We start from the raw sequence: 17,469 nt of genomic DNA, 5'->3' as shown, positions 1-17,469 counted from the left end.
CCCACTGATGGAAGGGGAAAAATTCCTCCAGGAGCATATGGGAGTGGACGTCTCCAAATTCAAGGCTGCTATTGAGAGCCGAATTCAAGAAGGAACTGCTGCACAAGCTGAAGTGCAGCAGCGTCTAGAGGCTCTTGAAGCCAGCCGAATGGCTGCTGAAGAGTTGCTCTTGGCCAAAGACGTCCAACTCTCAGAGGCTGCTGCTGCTGCTGAAGCCCAAAGAGCTAAATTCCAAGAGGCTGAGGATCAACTGCTGATCCAGAAAGTTGAAGTGGCCCAAGCTCAGACAAAGGCTTTCCAAATTCAGCAAGAGCTGAATGAGCTGAAGGGTTCCTCCTCCAAAGTCGCTGATGAGCTGAAGAAATCCAAGGAAGACTTGGAGGAGACCCAGAAGAAGCTGGCTGATGCTGAGGCTTCACTCAAGGTCCGTGTTTATACCCAAGAGGAATATGAGATGGGTTTCAGAAACGGATTCCGAGTATGCCGAAGACTCTGCCTTCATGCTGAGCCGAAGCTGGACTGGTCTAAATGTGCTGAGTGGGTCCAGAATCCCGAAGACCCTCACATGAAGTATGCAACTCCAGCTGAAGCTGAAATTCTTAAGGCTGAGGAAGCCGAAGAGGAAGCTGAAAGACTGGAGTTGGAAGCTGAGCAGAGGGAAAGGGAGGCTCGGCAAAGTGCAAAGCCCGCCTCTTCTGCTGCTGGGGCTGAGGCCACCATGGGACTCAACGCTGATCAGTCTGATCCGCCGGCTGAAGCATAGGAACTCGGGCAGTCGTCTTCAGAATCTTGCGGTTCATCATGTGCTTAACTTTAGACTTGCCGCTTTCTGAGTTTTTTGCCTTGTTTTTTTGCTTCAGCTTGCCTTGTCGTACAGCAGTTTTATTTTTTTGCTTATGTACGTATTTCGGCAGCTGTTATTTTCCGCTTGTGGGCGGCTGCCGATACTGAATTATTGAACTTGTAGCTCAATTTTTTCTTCAGTTGCTTTATTTTTGAATGCTTTACTGTTTCTTTTCTTCAACTCTGCCGAACATAGGTGCACTGCGTGCTTCTTGCCCCCACAGAAATTGAAGTATGACTTTAGTTGAATAAGCAATTTCTGAACTTCTTCAAAATTGATATCCGAAACACAGGGCCAACTGAAGGCAATGCTTCTGGGATACAAGTCTTACTGAAGATTGACTGTCTGAAAGTTGGATATCCGAAACACAGGGCCAACTGAAGGCAATGCTTCTGGGATACAAGTCTTACTGAAGATTGTCTGAAAGTTGGATATCCGAAACACAGGGCCAACTGAAGGCAATGCTTGGGATATTAGCTTTCTGGGACTAACCTCTTTAGAACAAGTCTTACTGAAATTTGACTTCAGCTGAAAGACCAGCGTTCTTAAAGAAGACGCATATCCGAAACACAGGGCCAACTTAAGGCAATGTTTCGGATAATGGCTCTCTGGGATACAAGGCTCAGTTAAGGCAATATCCCAGAACTGTCCATGGACTCATGTCTTTGGAGAACAGGTCTTACTGATGTTTGATTTCAGCTGAAAGACCAGTGTTCTTTAAAAAGACATGAGTTTTGTAAGCCATCTGAAACCCAGTTACCCGAAGGCGAAGGTTTCAGACGAGGCTGATTTAAAAATTTTCAACTGTTGCTGTTATCCTTGATTTTCTGGCTATCTTTGAAAAATGGATACCCGAAACACAGGGCCAACTTAAGGCAATGTTTCGGATAATGGCTCTCTGGGATACAAGGCTCAGTTAAGGCAATATCCCAGAATTGTCCATGGACTCATGTCTTTGGAGAACAAGTCTTACTGAAGTTTGACTTCAGCTGAAAGACCGGTGTTCTTTAAAAAGACAGGTTTTGTCAGCAATCTGAAACCCAGTTACCCGAAGGCGAAGGCTTCAGACGAGGCTGAATAAAAAACCCTCAAAGAGTAGATAGAACAAAGAAAATTTTGAAAGGATAAACAGTTGTAAATTTTATATAAATGGCGGCTCCAAGGCCTGCCATTAGTTCAAAATGTACTTACAAAGATTGTTCTGCCCCGAAGGGTTTACACATGGTATTTTTTCAGTACATCAGCATTCCAGTGATTCTTCAACTCAGTTCCATCCAACTGCCGAAGTCGGTATGTCCCTGGCTGAAGCTCATCATAAATTTCATAAGGTCCCTCCCATGTAGCTGAGAGCTTCCCATGGATTCGGCCTTTCTGAACTGCAGCAGCATTCCGAAGGACAAGATCCCCAATTTTGAGAGGCCTTGCATGGACCCTTCGGTTATGGGAGATGAGGTCTGAACTTATCCCGGGCATATCAGCTGCCGAGAAAGCAAACACATCTCTGTTATCCCGCAGGAGCTGAATAAGTTCACAACGGGTGTTAGGATCAAGGTCCATCCCGATTGTTACACATTTCTCAGCATCTCCTTCGGCCAACTCTGCTGTTTCAGTCTGTTGGTCCATGTCCATTGCTGATGGACTGGACTCTTCAGAATCGGGTCTGCTGCCAATGTCAGCAGGTGTCCCAGTCTTTATGTTCTTCGGCTGGCTCTCTGAGTCTTTCGGCTCAGCTGAAGAGTCAACCTTTTCCCTTTCGGGACCTTTTTCTCTGGGCACGGATCCTTGGGCCGAAGCACTTTGGCCTTTCGGCTTTTTTGTGCTTGGCTCTCTTTCTTTTTCTTTCTCATCCCTGTCGTCATCTGGGCGACTACTGGATGGCTTGAGGTAGTTGCACCTTCGGGCGTCCTTTTGGTTGCCCTGTATCCTTTCGGGGAAGCCGGCGTCTGAGACGTAAATCATCAGCTGATGATAAGTTGAGACGACCCCTTGGATCTCGTGAATTATGGGTCTCCCCAAAATCACGTTGTACACTGAAGGAGCGTCGATGACCAAAAACTCAATCATGACGTTCCGGGCTGCCTCATCGCAACCGATGGTGACAGGGAGTGTCACCTTCCCATCTGGATAAGTTGAAGCCCCATTGAACCCGGATACCGGATAGGGTACCGGCGTAAGGTGCTTGGGCTTCAGCTTAATTTGGTTGTAGGCCTTTCGGAACAGAATGTTTGCTCCGCTGCCACCGTCAACAAGGACCTTACTGACGTCGTGGTTGGCCACCGTGGCGATGATCACCAACGGATCCTCGTGAGGGAACGTAATCCCCCGGCAGTCGGCGGCTGTGAACGTCATGTTCGGCACCGGCGACTGGGGAGATTGAATGTCAGCGTTGTTCACCTGGTGAGTCAAAGCTCTAAGGTGACGCTTGTGCTCCCTCCGAGAGTATATTCCTCCCGAGATAACATTGATCGGAGGGAATTTCCCCTCCGGTTTTTTACTGTTTTTCCGGGGGAAATCAAGGTCCTGCCGAGGGTCTTTTGCTAGCCTCTCGGATTCTTTTTTCTCGCGGTGATCCGCGATGTATTTTTTCAAGTATCCCTTCCGGACCATGTCCTCTATCTGGTCCTTCAGCTGGATACACTCTTCAGTGTTGTGGCCCGAAGACTCGTGGAACTCACACCACTGATTTTTATTTTTTCGCTGATACCACTCTGGGAGTGGTCTCGGCTTTCGGTAACTCTGCTCCTCCTTCGTCACACTGTAAATTTTGGCGCGTGGAAGAGAGAGCGGAGTGTAGGACTCGTATCTGCCTGTGTATGAGGCAAACCTGTCCTTCTTTAGGTCGGTGGCCGAAGATGGCTCCGGAACCTTTAATTTTCCCTTTGCCTTATGGCCTTGGCCTTCAGGCAAGGGTATTTGCCTCTGTTTCCCTCCCCCGGATTGAGGTTGGGTTTTTGCTTTATTCCATTCTTCGGCTCGGATGAACTTATCCGAAGCATTAAGAGCTTCCTCCAAGGTCTGCGGGGTATGCATGACCATGAAGTCTAGGAATTTTCCTGGCTGAAGGCCATTCTGCATTGCAAAAACAGCTAGCCCCTGGTCCAGCTGAGAGACGCTTGATGACTCGTTACTGAAACGGGTCAGGTAGTCTCGGAGGCTTTCAGTTTCCCCCTGTTGCAGACCCATGAGCTCTGCGGTAGTCTTCTCTCGGCGGTTTGCCGTGGAAAACTTGCTCCTGAACTTGGAGGACAGATCATCCCAACCTGTTATGGAGCCTTGCCTTACTCCCTTGGAGATCCACGCTTGCGCGACCCCCTTGAGAGTGGTTGGGAAATATTTGCACCAAGTTGCCTCGGATCTGGGGCAAAGATGCATATGAGTCTCATACGAGGCCACGTGGTCCTTCGGATCCGTGGTCCCGTCATATGTGATGTGCGACGGTATTTTAACCGTGGGTACGCGCTCTTCTAGTATCCATTGCTCGAATGGTGAACTAGCGGGAAGCATGATGGCCTTGCCCTTGTTCCTGGCCGAAGGGACCGCGCTCCGCCCTCTCAGAGAGGTAGGAGTGGTTTTCGTCCCTGGCTGGGAAGTCTGGGCCTCGGCTGCAGGGAACGTGAGGCGACTACGCACGCTCGGTTCCTGGCCGCCGAGTCGGTCAAGGACGCTTCTGCGAGCAGTCTCAGGTTCCCGGCGAGCAGATTCTGGCCGAGAAGCTGAGCTGCTGCTCTTATGCGCTGCTGGTCTTGAGGATGAGGATCCTTTAAATAATTGAGAGTTCTTCTTCCTCTGTTTTTCATTTTTCCAAGAATCCTCCTCCCACTCTTCCAGTTCCCGGAAGGAAGGAAGCTTCCCACCGTCATGGTCTAACTTCCTCCGCTGATGCCGGGTATGCGGAGGAGTTCGATCACGAGGCGGTGGCATATTCTGTGCCCTCATTGCCTCCATGAGTACTGCCAGCGCTCTTGCCACCTCTTCCGAACTGGGCCCCGTCAAAGGGGTCCCCGGCCGAGTGTGGGCATGAGGCCGTGCAGCCGATGGTTGGCTTTGGGACACTGAATATGTCCTATGATCAGACTGACCCCTGCTAGACCGAGAGTGGTCCGGCCTATATTGAGAGTCATGCATTATAGGAGATAGGGAATCCTCCTTGTGTGATCCTCCCCCCGAGCCGGCACCCTTGGGAGAGTTCCGGTCCGGCGAGGGCGATGGTGTAGGGGTTTTAGGCTTTTCGCCCGCTCCTTGACGGAGGCTTTTGCTCTTGCGGTTCTTAGCCATGGCTGCTAAGATAATTGCAAGATAATCTTGGTTAGGAATTTGGCTTAAAGATTTTTGAAAGTCTTCCCCACAGACGGCGCCAAATTGTTTCGGTTGAAAACAATGGGACCTTGCCGAAGGTCCACTGAAATGGAGAAGATTGGATTCGATCCAAGCTGTGTTGGGCCGAAGGTTTCCTGCACAGTGAACACACGTAAACTAGCCTCGGGGGTGTTTCCGAGGAAGGCCCCTCCGATGCTAAAGTCAGTACAATGTGTAAAAAGGAAGACACTATGCAAGAGAGATTGTAGCTTGAGGCTTTTGTGTAGTATTTCTCAATGCAAGAATGAGCATATGAGTTGGAATAATCGGTGTATGAGATAATGCATGTGATAATGTGTCTGTTGTTGTATCTGATCTCGTTGATCTCGGAATATGATGTTATGAGATGTCCTCTTGAATGTGTTAATATGAGGGCTTTTATACCTCATCATATTTGGAGAGGTTGGGCTTTAGCCCAATTGGCTTACTTTGTGGGCTGACTTTTGACTTTTGAGCAATTGGAGAGTTGAACCTTGACCTTGGGCTTTTAATTGGATCATTTAGTGCTCAGGCCCAATTTTGACTAAATTGGACCCAAACAGTAACAACTCTTCAACTCACTCCATTTACGAAGAAAAACCCAGAAACGAACCCAAAATGAAGAAGTGTTGCAGTGATAATAATACCAGAGTTTTCAGCTGCAATTATTGTTCTAGAACCTTCACTTCTTCTCCAGCTTTGGGTGGCCATCAAAATGCCCATAAAGCTCAAAGAGCCGCCGCTCGCCGTCTTTTGTCATCGGAATCTCCCACCTCCGCCGCCTCTAACACCCCCAATAACACCTATTATTCCATCGATGTTCAAGGCGGAGGAACCGGAGGAGGTGGAGGTGGGTTTCTTTACTTTCCTGCTACTCTGTTTTCCCACCAACAGTTGGCCACCGCCGTCGTTAATCCCATCACCACCACCAACACCGCCGGTTCTGGTTTTCCGGTGGGTTCTGGCTATGGAGATGGGTGTTTGTATTCATACGGGTACGGATACGGGTACGGGTTTGGGTATGGTAATGCAAGTGGAGGAGGAGGTTGTACTAATTTTGAGGTTAATAATAATAATCATGTTATTAACACTAATAATAATGGATTAATGGAGGCGGTGTGTGGTTCTGCACCTCTACATTCTGATGCAGCTGGTTTTTACTATCCTAATACTGCTTCTGGTTCTGCTTGTGGTTGTGGGTGCGGTGGTCCAGTGGTGGCGCCGCCTCCTGATGGTTACTTTGATGATGCTGCTGGCACCGGTAGCGGCAGGTTTTATTATAATACAATGGGTATGGTGTACACTCCGCCGCCACCGGCCGCGGTCATGCTGACTCCTCCTATTCCCTTGGAGAGTCACCTTCACCAGCAGCAACACCAGCGTTCAGGAGGAAGAAGTATAGACCTCTCACTGTCTCTATAATCTTAGCTTGTTGGTGGTTCCTTAATTAATCAGTATTATGCATGGGATTAAATTACAAAAAGTGGTTTAGTTTCAACTTTCAAGTTTGATTTGATGTTATCCATTAGAGTTACTAATTATGCATGAAGCTAGCATTAACTTGATTAAGGTTCTGTTAGTTTAAATTAATTAAATAGATGCTAAACATCTATTTGTTATGGATTTTTAGCTTATTTTAATGTGTAATAATGAGTATCTAGTTTAATTAAGAGGGTTATATTATCTGATCTCTTAATCTTGTAGTACAGTACACCCTAGTTTTGATATTTATGATGGTTATGATAATTATGAATCAAGTTTGTTCTTCAGTTAGTTTAAATTTTTTTTTTTTTTTTTTTTAATTTGAACTTCACTTACTTTCTACTTCCTTGAATCTGAACCTATCTCTTATTATTACTAGGGCTAAATCTCTATTCCTCATTGTGAGAAACATAAGCGTTCACTACTAGAAATAGGCCGTTTTCCGACGGACTGCTTCCGACGGACACCTATTTCCGTCGGAAAATTCAGAAATTTCCACGGATTTTCATTCCGTCGTAAATTTCCGACGAATTTTAACAATCCGTCAAAAATCCGTCGGAATTTCTGAATTTTTCGACGGATTTTTCCGTCGGAACACTAAATTTTCGACGGAATTTAAATCCGTCGGAATCTAATTTAAAAAAAATAAAATAAAATAAAAAACCCTAAAGTCTAAACCAGCCAAACCCCCCCTCTTTCTCATTTACGCCCCTTCTTTCCCTTTTCTCCTTCTCTTTCTCTCTCCTCTCCTCTTTCTCTTTCCCCTTTCTCTTTCTCTCCTCTTCTCTTTCCCCTTTCTCTTTCTCCTCTTTATGAGTTTCTGGATCTTTCTCCTCTTCTCTTTCTCACCTCAAGCAGCCATCAGCCACAACCACCACCACAACCCCCACAACCAGCCTCACCACGAACACGACCCCCGCACCCACCACCAACAACTCCCTTAACCCACCAATATAACCAACAACGAGATCAACAACACATCAACAACAGAGCTTCACCGGAATTTTTAATAAATCGAGATCAAGAACCGAGCAACCGCAACAACTGAAAGGAATGGTGTCCTTCCAACAAGTGTATTATTCTGATAAAGGGTTTAGAATTATCAGGAAGCTAATTCTTCAGTAAGATTAATTGATCGGAATGCCTGGGTGGAGGCCGCTTCCGATCTGTAATATTAGTGAACAATTAATATTACAACTTTGTCTTGACTGAACCATTCGGGTCGAACCCAAACGAACTGCCGATCCGAACCGACGAATCAATCCGAAGGATTTGATATGATGAGTCACTAGAGTATTACGAACACTAACATCGGATATCGAGCCTAGGGTGTCGAGACCGAGCGTCGCAAAATCAACAAGCAACAAGTTCGAGCAAAGCCGTACCATCACATTGGCCTAGCCATGTGGTTGCTAGGCTAGCTCGAGCTAGCACCGCACCATCGCTAGCACTAGGTGCTTGTGTGTGTGCGTGCCTTCGCATGGCAGCACCATCGCTAGCACTAGGTACTTGCGTGTATGCGTGCCTTCGCATGGCAGCACCATCGCTAGCACTAGGTGCTTGCGTGTGTGCGTGCATTTGCATGGCAGCACCATCGCTAGCACTAGGCGTTTGCGTGTGTGCGTGCCTTCGTATGGCAGCACCATCGCTGGCACTACGTACTTGCGTGTGCGTGCCTTCGCATAGCACAGCACCAAGCAGCAGCAGCACGCTGTGCTTGCTGTGCGTGTGTGCGTCTGACAGGAGCCTCGCCCAGTAGCAGCAGCGAGCTAGGGGCCTCGCCTAGCACAGCAGCATGCGTGGCTCGCTAGCAGCAAGCATGCGCTGGCTGGCTGTGCGTGCTAGCTGTGCTGGGCTGGCTGTGCTAGCTGGACAGCAAGGCTGGCAGCCAGCTCACCCCTTGCTTGATGCCGGTTTAAGGAGAGTGGAGACCAAGGCTTAGAGCCATGCCTTGGGGAGCAAGGCAATGGTCCCCCCCATGGTTATGGTCCTCACCTAACCTCTCCTCTCCTCATGCCACTTGTTGATTGTTGATTGCATTGTTTTATAATTTATTGTGATTTAAATAAATTAGTAGAAAATGCAACTATCCCACATTGATCATGAATGGGAGTGCAAGTTGCATTTCCCTATAAATACCCCATGATTGGGCATTTGGAAATCAACTTGAGTGGAACTCAAAAAGGCATCTCTTATTATTGAGAAAACCTTTAAGTTCGTAAAACTCTAGTTTTATACTTGGTCAAGTCTCGACTAACCCTCGAGGCGAAGATCGTTCGGGTTGGATCGTGGGTACGAGCTGTTTCGGGGTTTTTGGAGTCCCTCGGGAGAGTTACAATTCTGGGAATGCGCGCCTGACGTCCGTACCTGCAAAACCACGAAACTCCGGTTGGGTGGAGTTCCGCCTCCGACGATCAAGTTAGTATGATTCCGAATGGGTAAAAGTGCGGAAAGTAAATGGGTTTTTCTCCCTGATTCAGAGAGATTCCGCAATTAATATTGCTCGGTTTTTTGTGTTTGTATTTGTGTATGTTTCTGAATGCCCAATAAATGAGGAGTTTCCTCTATTTATAGCAGATAAAGATCTGCTCCCCTATTAGGGTTACAATGCCACGTGTCAGCATCCGATTGGATCCCAAAGGCCCTTTGAAGGGCTGCCATGTGTCAGCACGGTATTGGGCCACGTGGCATGGGGGAGGGGGGTTTTACCCCAAACATTTGCCCCTCACAGGTGCGACGTGGCTTGCCACGTGGCACCTGTGACACGTGTCACATTCCGGGAAGATGACGGTTCGTCTCCTTCCCTCCATTTTTTTTTTTTTTTTTGAATTCGAATTTGGATTCGAATTTGAATTGGAGGGGGAAGGTGACGGTTCGCCTTCTGCCCCCCCTCCTATAAATTGGAGGCCTCCTCCTCTCATTTGCCACTTTGCAAATTTTCACAAAAATCACTTGAGAGAAAAAAGCTCTGGCACCGGCTGCTCATTCGTGTAACTAGCTTCTTCTTTCAGACGCATCCGGTTACCGATTGAGTACTTTGACCCTTTCTCAAGTACCGTCTGACTTGATCAATTTCTTCTTGACTTCAGTAGAACCACAGCCGGTCTTACACCGTCTAGGGCACTTTTAAGCAATTTATATTTCACAAATTGCATGCATTAGACCCACAGCCGGTCTTACACCGTCTGGGGCACTTCAAAGCAATTTATTTCACAAATTGCATTCCATAGACCCACAGCCGGAAATGTTCCGTCTGGGGGGTCTTCAAACAATTGTCTTCTAAACTTGCGTTTCTTAGACCCTCAGCCGGAGATATTCCGTCTGGGGTATCTTCAAACAATTGTCCTCAAAGATTACATCCAATGGACCCACAGCCGGAAATATTCCGCTTGGGGCATTTCTGAGCAATCTTCATAATTTGCTTTCTATAGACCTACAGCCGGCCTTATGCCGTCTGGGGCATCTTCAAGCAATTTTCTTTTTTGATTTCTCTTTATTAATTTGCTTTCATAAGACCCTCAGCCGGCTTTGTGCCGTCTGGGGTATTTTTGCGCAATTTTCTTCAAATACTGCACCTTATGGACCCTCATCCGGTCGTATATCATCTGAGATATCTTGGGGCAATCTTCACAAAATGCGCCCAATAGATACCGTCTGGGGTATCTTGGAGCAATTTTTCAAAAAGCCACTCTACAGTTACCGTCTGGGGTATCTCTGAGTCATTTTCATAAACTGCTTTCTATAGATACCGCCTGGGGTATCTTTGAGCAATCTTCAAAAATTGCATTCTATTTGATACCGTCTGGGGTATCTTTGAGTGATTTTCTACGCAAACGCCTGACTGTTTGCTTTGTATTTCAGCTTTCAAAACACAAGCAACCGGAATCTTCCGCCTGTGGCATCTACAAGCCACATTATGAGATAACGGTCTTCTACAAACTTCTTCAACACTTTAAGGTACCGTCTCTGCCCTTCGTAACTTTGAGTTTTTCCCAGTTGTATAGGTTAGAGAATAATGGACTCTCCCAACACACACACGGCACGACCTAGGGCAGATGTCAACCGTTCACCGAATACGGCTGAGTCTAGGACTGGGGATGCCGTCTGGGGGTGTTTGGACCACCCTAATTCTGCTAGGAATCCGACCGTCTCTGTTCATGTGCAGGACAGAATGGCTCGGACAAGGAAAACGGCGGTTGACCCCGAGTACCAATCAGATGATTCAGCCGGAACTCCGGTTGAGGATGTACCTTTTGACCAACCAGGCGTACCTAGCACGCCTGGAGATGAGATATTAGAAGAGTCCGGGAGCCCAGGCGGTGAGGAAACCGTCCAGCAATCTGACTCAAGTGAGACTACAATGACGCCGGATGCCCCTCAAGAGGATGAGGAGGCATATAATTGGCCATCAGCAAATAAACCAACAGAGGCGCACATGAGCGCCCGGGATGTTGTCACTTTAAATGCAACCCTCCCGGCATTCTTAGAGAAGCGCCCTGTAGGGGCCGGATGGGAGGTCGGCGTCCCGCCTGCTGATGCAACCGTCGTCTGGGATGACGACTTAGAACATGCCGATAATTACTTCGGCTGCTACGAGGCGGCATTCAAAGCCGGCCTCCGGTTTCCCCTCCACAAGACAATCAAAGCCATTCTAAGGGGTTACGACCTTGGCGTCTGGCAGCTCACACCCAACTCTTGGGTGAATATTTTGGGATATATTGCCGCCTGCGAGATGCAGGATGTGACGCCTAGCTGGGAGGCGTTCGTGCACATGCACTACCTGAGCCGTGCCCCAGGCGGCTGGAATGCGTGGTACACACTAACCACGCATCCGGAATATATGATGACATTGGAGAAGCCCTCCAAATGGACAAGCTGGAAGAGCAAATTTTATTTCGTCTCTTCCCCATCTACGGCTGCATATCACCGGCTGCGCCGTTACAACAAGAACCCGGCTCTACTGGGAAAGAAATGTGCCCTCCCCAAGATACCGGCTGAATCTTGGGATGCTATTATGAAGCCGGGGTTGTTCAAGAAGACTACAATGCCACTGGATGATGGGACACAAATCATTGTCCCCAAATTCTGGGTCCCTCATCCGGACTGGTTTAGAGACGAGGCGTTCCTTTCTGCCTGCGGTCTTAGCACCTTTTGGGACAAACGTAGGTTTACTGCTTAACCGGCATATTATGCCGCCTGTATGGTGTTTGAATGCTCTAACATTTTTCTTTCTTTACTATTTTGCAGAGAAAGGACTTGAGATGACTTCACCAGAGAAAACGCCGGCTAAGTCAGCCGTCGAAATAAGGAAGGAGCAACTCGAGCAGAAACGGGCCCAACTTGCGGCCAGAGGCGGTGGGGTAAGCACCGGCTGATCTTATGCCGCCTGTATGTCTTGCAAACAATCTTGATTCTAACTTGTTGCTTTGTTATCTTTTGCAGACGGGGAGCCAGAACGTTCCTCGCTCCTTGAGGCAGATGGTGAGGAGGCCAGGGGAGGAACTCCCCCAGCCTGCTTCACAAAGGCGGAGAGTCTCAAGCGGCCTCGCCCCAACCTCAGCCGGTAGAACACCGGCTCTTGATAGACCCACAACCGCAGGCAAAAGTCTGTAAAGCCTGGGTTTAAGCTCAGGGCCGGCTGAGACCGGATCTAAGGAGCCTGAGGTTCCTTCTGGCCGGGTGCTTGCTGTTGCATCCGGCTCAAATGCGGCTGGGGGTGGTCTCACCCCTCAGCCTGAAAACGAAGGTACGAATTTCCCTTTTGATCCCCCTGGCCGCTTGGGCCTGTTCGAGTCAAGTCCCAAGCTTCTCAGTCGGGGGATTCTTCCGGAAGCCGGCTGAATATAGGAGCTGCTTATGCCCAACACTTAACAATTATCTCTCATGATGCAGATGCTGCTTCTCGTTGGTCGGATATGCAAAATTACTCCAAGAGAATGCTGAGGACCCTCACCCGGTCCGAGAAGGACGCGGTACCGGGCGTCCACCTGGTCAATATTGACCGCATTCCCTCACTGCTGGCTGAGGTAATATACCGGTTGGGGTACTTGATAGGCTTATCGCGTACCTAACAAAAATAACCTAACTATTCCTTCTAACTGTGTAGTAGGGCAAGTAAGGATCGAATCCCAAGAGACTATGGTTCATTCAATTAATCAGACTCAATTAATCACTAAGCACGTGACCAATCAATAATGGATGATAATAATCAACTAATTTATTAAATAACACAATTAACTAGAGGAAATATTAATCAATAAACTAAAGCATCCAAGATCAAGCATCACCACGATTATGATTGATAAACTAATAAATCTACCCCCAATATATAAATCAATTGACAAGAAGAAAAGCAATCCCTAATAATAATACCAAAGGTCTCTTCCGAGTTATCAATGGCTTCCCAAATTAACTATCAAGCCTACTTCCGTGGAATCAAGCGAATAAGGGACATTAAACACCATGCCTAGATTCCTAATTATTCAATCATCTACTTCCGTGATGATCTTCAAACCCTTAATTGAAATAACCTAATCCCGTTAATACCCAACTTCCGTTGCAATAAGAACAAAGGGATGATAACAATACTAATTATCCCTAATCTAGTATTGGCATAAACACAATCAATTAAGCATGTCAATTGGGATTATTATTGGGGAATTTAAAGATCTACTTTATACATCAATCATAATCGGGCTTAGCAAGATCCCGGATTAAGGAAACTACTCACAAATCATAATTAAATCAAAAACAAGATCTAATAGAGAACACATAATTAAAGAACTATAAAATAAATAAAAGAGATGGAAAGTAAGAAATACCAAATACTTCAATTGATGATCTTGAATTCTTGAGGAACAATTAATAAAACTAGGATTAAAGATTGAAATTGCTTAAGAAAATAAAACTAGGGTTCTTGAGAGTTTTCTAGGGCTTAAGGAGAAAACTAATGAAAAACTAACTGTCTAAAAGTTAATTACAAAAGGGTATTTATACCCTCATAAGATAATATTTCGGAAAAATAAGAAAATACGCGTTCTTGAGCTTTGCCCGGTCTGACCGGGCGGACCTCGCCCGATCGGGCGGAGGAAGGCTGCGTAAAATACGACAGTTTTCCTTCTTTGCCCGGTCAGACCGGGCGAACCTCGCCCGGTCGGGCGGAGGAAGGCTGCGTAAAATACGACAGTTTTCCAGAATTGCATCTTCATAACTTGACTTCTTCATCGCCCGGTCTGACCGGGCGAAGCCTGCCCGATCGGGCATTCCACATAAATTTCAGTTCTTGGCTATCAACTCTTCCGAATCTACTAAAAACACGTCCAATTGCCTAGAAACGCTTCATATTCCTGAAAAGCTTACTAAAACAATCGAATACACTAAAGAAGAGATTGTTAGCAAGAAATAGCTCCGTAGAGCTCAAAACCATACAAAATCATGCAATAAAACCGGGGAAAACCATTGTATAAAACACGTATATCAAATTCCCCCAAGCTAAACCTTTGCTTGTCCCTAAGCAAAGCAATGAATAAATAAATCAATACTTCACCCCAAAAGCAATTCAAATCAATAAATACGATTAAAGGTAAACTCGACAGTTATGCATCAAAGTCAACCAATCAAATCCATCTAACTACTCATCCTGTCTGACAATGGTCAAATAGAGCAAACCACAAGAGCATATAGAATTCAAGACTAGTGTTCACACACTCAACTCTCATTTATGTGGCGAGTAAAAGATATACTCGATCGCTCTCCATCCAACTCCTTTAAATGTGAACAATGCCCTCCCAAACTCACGCACTCGTGTGTTTTAAGAAAACAAGCACTCAACCTAGCAGTCGACTCGAAATATATCAAATCATTCTTTGCATTGGAAAACAACTAATTTCACATTCACACAACTCTATGCACAAAGGTCAGAAGGTCTTCAAAGCTTGTAATGTAAGGCTAGGGTAAAAGGTAGGAAATATTTGGGAAAATGTAAGAGTAAAGCTATGCTTAAGGGAGCCAAAATCCTAATAAATAAAACCAAGGTCAAAATAAATTAATGACCAAATCATCTCCAACACAACTCAACTCTACCAAAAATTCACCAAACATCCAATTATATTAAAAATTTCCAACACTTAAAATTTCACTCATATATACAAAATATAAAATTATAGAACTTGAGTGAACAAACAAACTTTGAACTCTCTTTTTTTTTTTCTTGAGCAGCCTTCAATTAGAACACTTGAACATTGAAACAATTTTTTTCTTTTGCTCTTTCTTTTTCTTTTTTTTATCTCACATTGGAATTTTTTTTTTCTTTGCACAATAAATTTTCAATTTTTTTTTCAATCCACAACAATAAGAACAAATAAAAAACTTCTCAAATCCACCCAAAATTGTGCAAATTACATGCACACTACAACTCCCTCACCTCACTCACTATTAGCTCCCCCAAGCCAAGCTTGGGACTAGTAACCAATGGGGCTTAAATAGGCTTGTAATGTGGCAAAATAAACAATAAAAGGGCACAAGCAACAACATGGGTAGCAAGAAGGGAACAAATGTATCTAATATCGTCTGAAGGCCACCTAGAGGAACAAATGCCTTCGTCCTCCTCAATGTGCATATTAATGAGTCATGCAAACGTTACTCAAAGTTATAAACCAATACTCAACTTCATTGACATACCAGGAACTAACACACATTCCTAACCAAATCAACTAGTCAAGCACTATATTCACAAGTAGTTGGGCAAAATTGACTCATGTTAAGACATCCAAGCAATCAAACATCAAATCATGGCTAACCTATCCACAATACTCGTCATCATATACCAAGAATTAAAACAATTTTCATGAATGGGGCACAGGGAAGCATGATTTATTATTCATTGGATCGTATTTTTTTATGTTTTTTTTTCTTTTTCAAAGCAATAAAATCTAACCTAGAAAGCAATAAAATCTAGACTATGAAAGAAATAAAACTAAACTGAATACGTCAAAAAACAAAAAGAGAGAGAAAAGAAAGATACCTTAATCCAAAAATCTCCCCCAAGCCAAAATCAGACAATGTCCTCATTGTCTTAAAGGGAAGCTAGTAGTCAAGGCGACTACTACTTATCATCATCACCACAACAATGTCACCAAAGCCTCGAGGATTTCAATGCATCTCTTTGGAACAAATTTGGGCAAGAATGAAACAAAGTGTTAGTGGGAAAAATATAAAAATTGAGTTATGCGTACTATTCTGATCATAACTTTTTTTGTATAAATTATAATGCAGTGATTCTAATTGTGTTGGAAAGTAGACTTGAAGAGCTTTCCAACGATAGGTCACACGCAAAAATCCGATAAGAAACGTAAAAGTTACGGCCTGTTGAACTTGAGCAGTTTTGCTGATCCGTACGCGCGCCCGATCGGGCGAGCTCTGCCCGAGCGAACCCGAGTACAATCCAGCTTTCTTCTCCTTTAAAATCGAAACCTTTCTAGATCAAAACCTACACATATAGAAACTCCAACAAGAATAAAATATCCTCTCCTTACCTCTCTAAAATAAAACAAACGAAAACACAAAAATTAGAAAAGACTAAAATAAAAATAATGAAATACGGGTTGCCTCCCGTAAAGCGCTAGTTTATCAAGGTCTTAAGCTTGACCATTCTCCTTCCATCAGAAGAACTTAACGCCTTGAGTAACTTATCATACGCTCCTGCAAACATTTCATTAAGCACTATATAGGGCTCAATTGCAAGCACAGTAATCCTTACATAGAAAAGATTAGGAGCACACAAAGAAAACTCAAGGTAAAAAGAAAAATCAAAAGAAAAAGATGAAGATACACCACAACCTTCTGCTTCCTCCGCTAAAAATTTAGAATTAATAGAACGAACATGGAGGTAGTCTTGTTCTTTATCATCACCCAATAACGACTCTATTATTTTACGCTCACGAATAAGTTCATTAGCAAAGGAAAAAGAATTTTCAACCATTGGTTCTACAACCAATGACTTTTCAACCAATGGTTCTACAACTAATGATTCTTCTTCTATTGGAACCAATGATACCTCAACCACTGATTCTATAACCAATGACTCTTTAACCATCGGTTTTTCAACAAATGATTCTTCCTCCGACGTATTATACAAATTATGATAATATTCATCATGAATCCTCCAATAAATTTCATTTAGAACAAACTGTTTTTCAGAATAATCATATACGAATGGAAAGATTCTAAAATCATCCGGAGCTCGAACAAAATACTCACTATAAGGGCAATCAGGGTTTTCATGATAAAGATAATAACAAGAACAATGGCCAGATGCAAGACGTGACAATAAATCATCCATCTCCAAGGCATGTATATCATCAACTCATAAGATAAAAAGAAGTTAATAATAGCCAAAGCAACAAACCAAAAGCTTAGCAAAAAAAACGAATCACAAATAATTAGATGAAAACCGTTAGTCCCCGGCAACGGCGCCAAAATTTTGATAGGCTTATCGCGTACCTAACAAAAATAACCTAACTATTCCTTCTAACTGTGTAGTAGGGCAAGTAAGGATCGAATCCCAAGAGACTATGGTTCATTCAATTAATCAGACTCAATTAATCACTAAGCACGTGACCAATCAATAATGGATGATAATAATCAACTAATTTATTAAATAACACAATTAACTAGAGGAAATATTAATCAATAAACTAAAGCATCCAAGATCAAGCATCACCACGATTATGATTGATAAACTAATAAATCTACCCCCAATATATAAATCAATTGACAAGAAGAAAAGCAATCCCTAATAATAATACCAA

The sequence above is a fragment of the Chenopodium quinoa genome, unplaced genomic scaffold (genome assembly GCF_001683475.1).
Source record: "Chenopodium quinoa cultivar QQ74 unplaced genomic scaffold, ASM168347v1, whole genome shotgun sequence".
Taxonomy (NCBI): domain Eukaryota; kingdom Viridiplantae; phylum Streptophyta; class Magnoliopsida; order Caryophyllales; family Amaranthaceae; genus Chenopodium; species Chenopodium quinoa.
Note: the sequence above shows the minus strand (reverse complement) of the source record.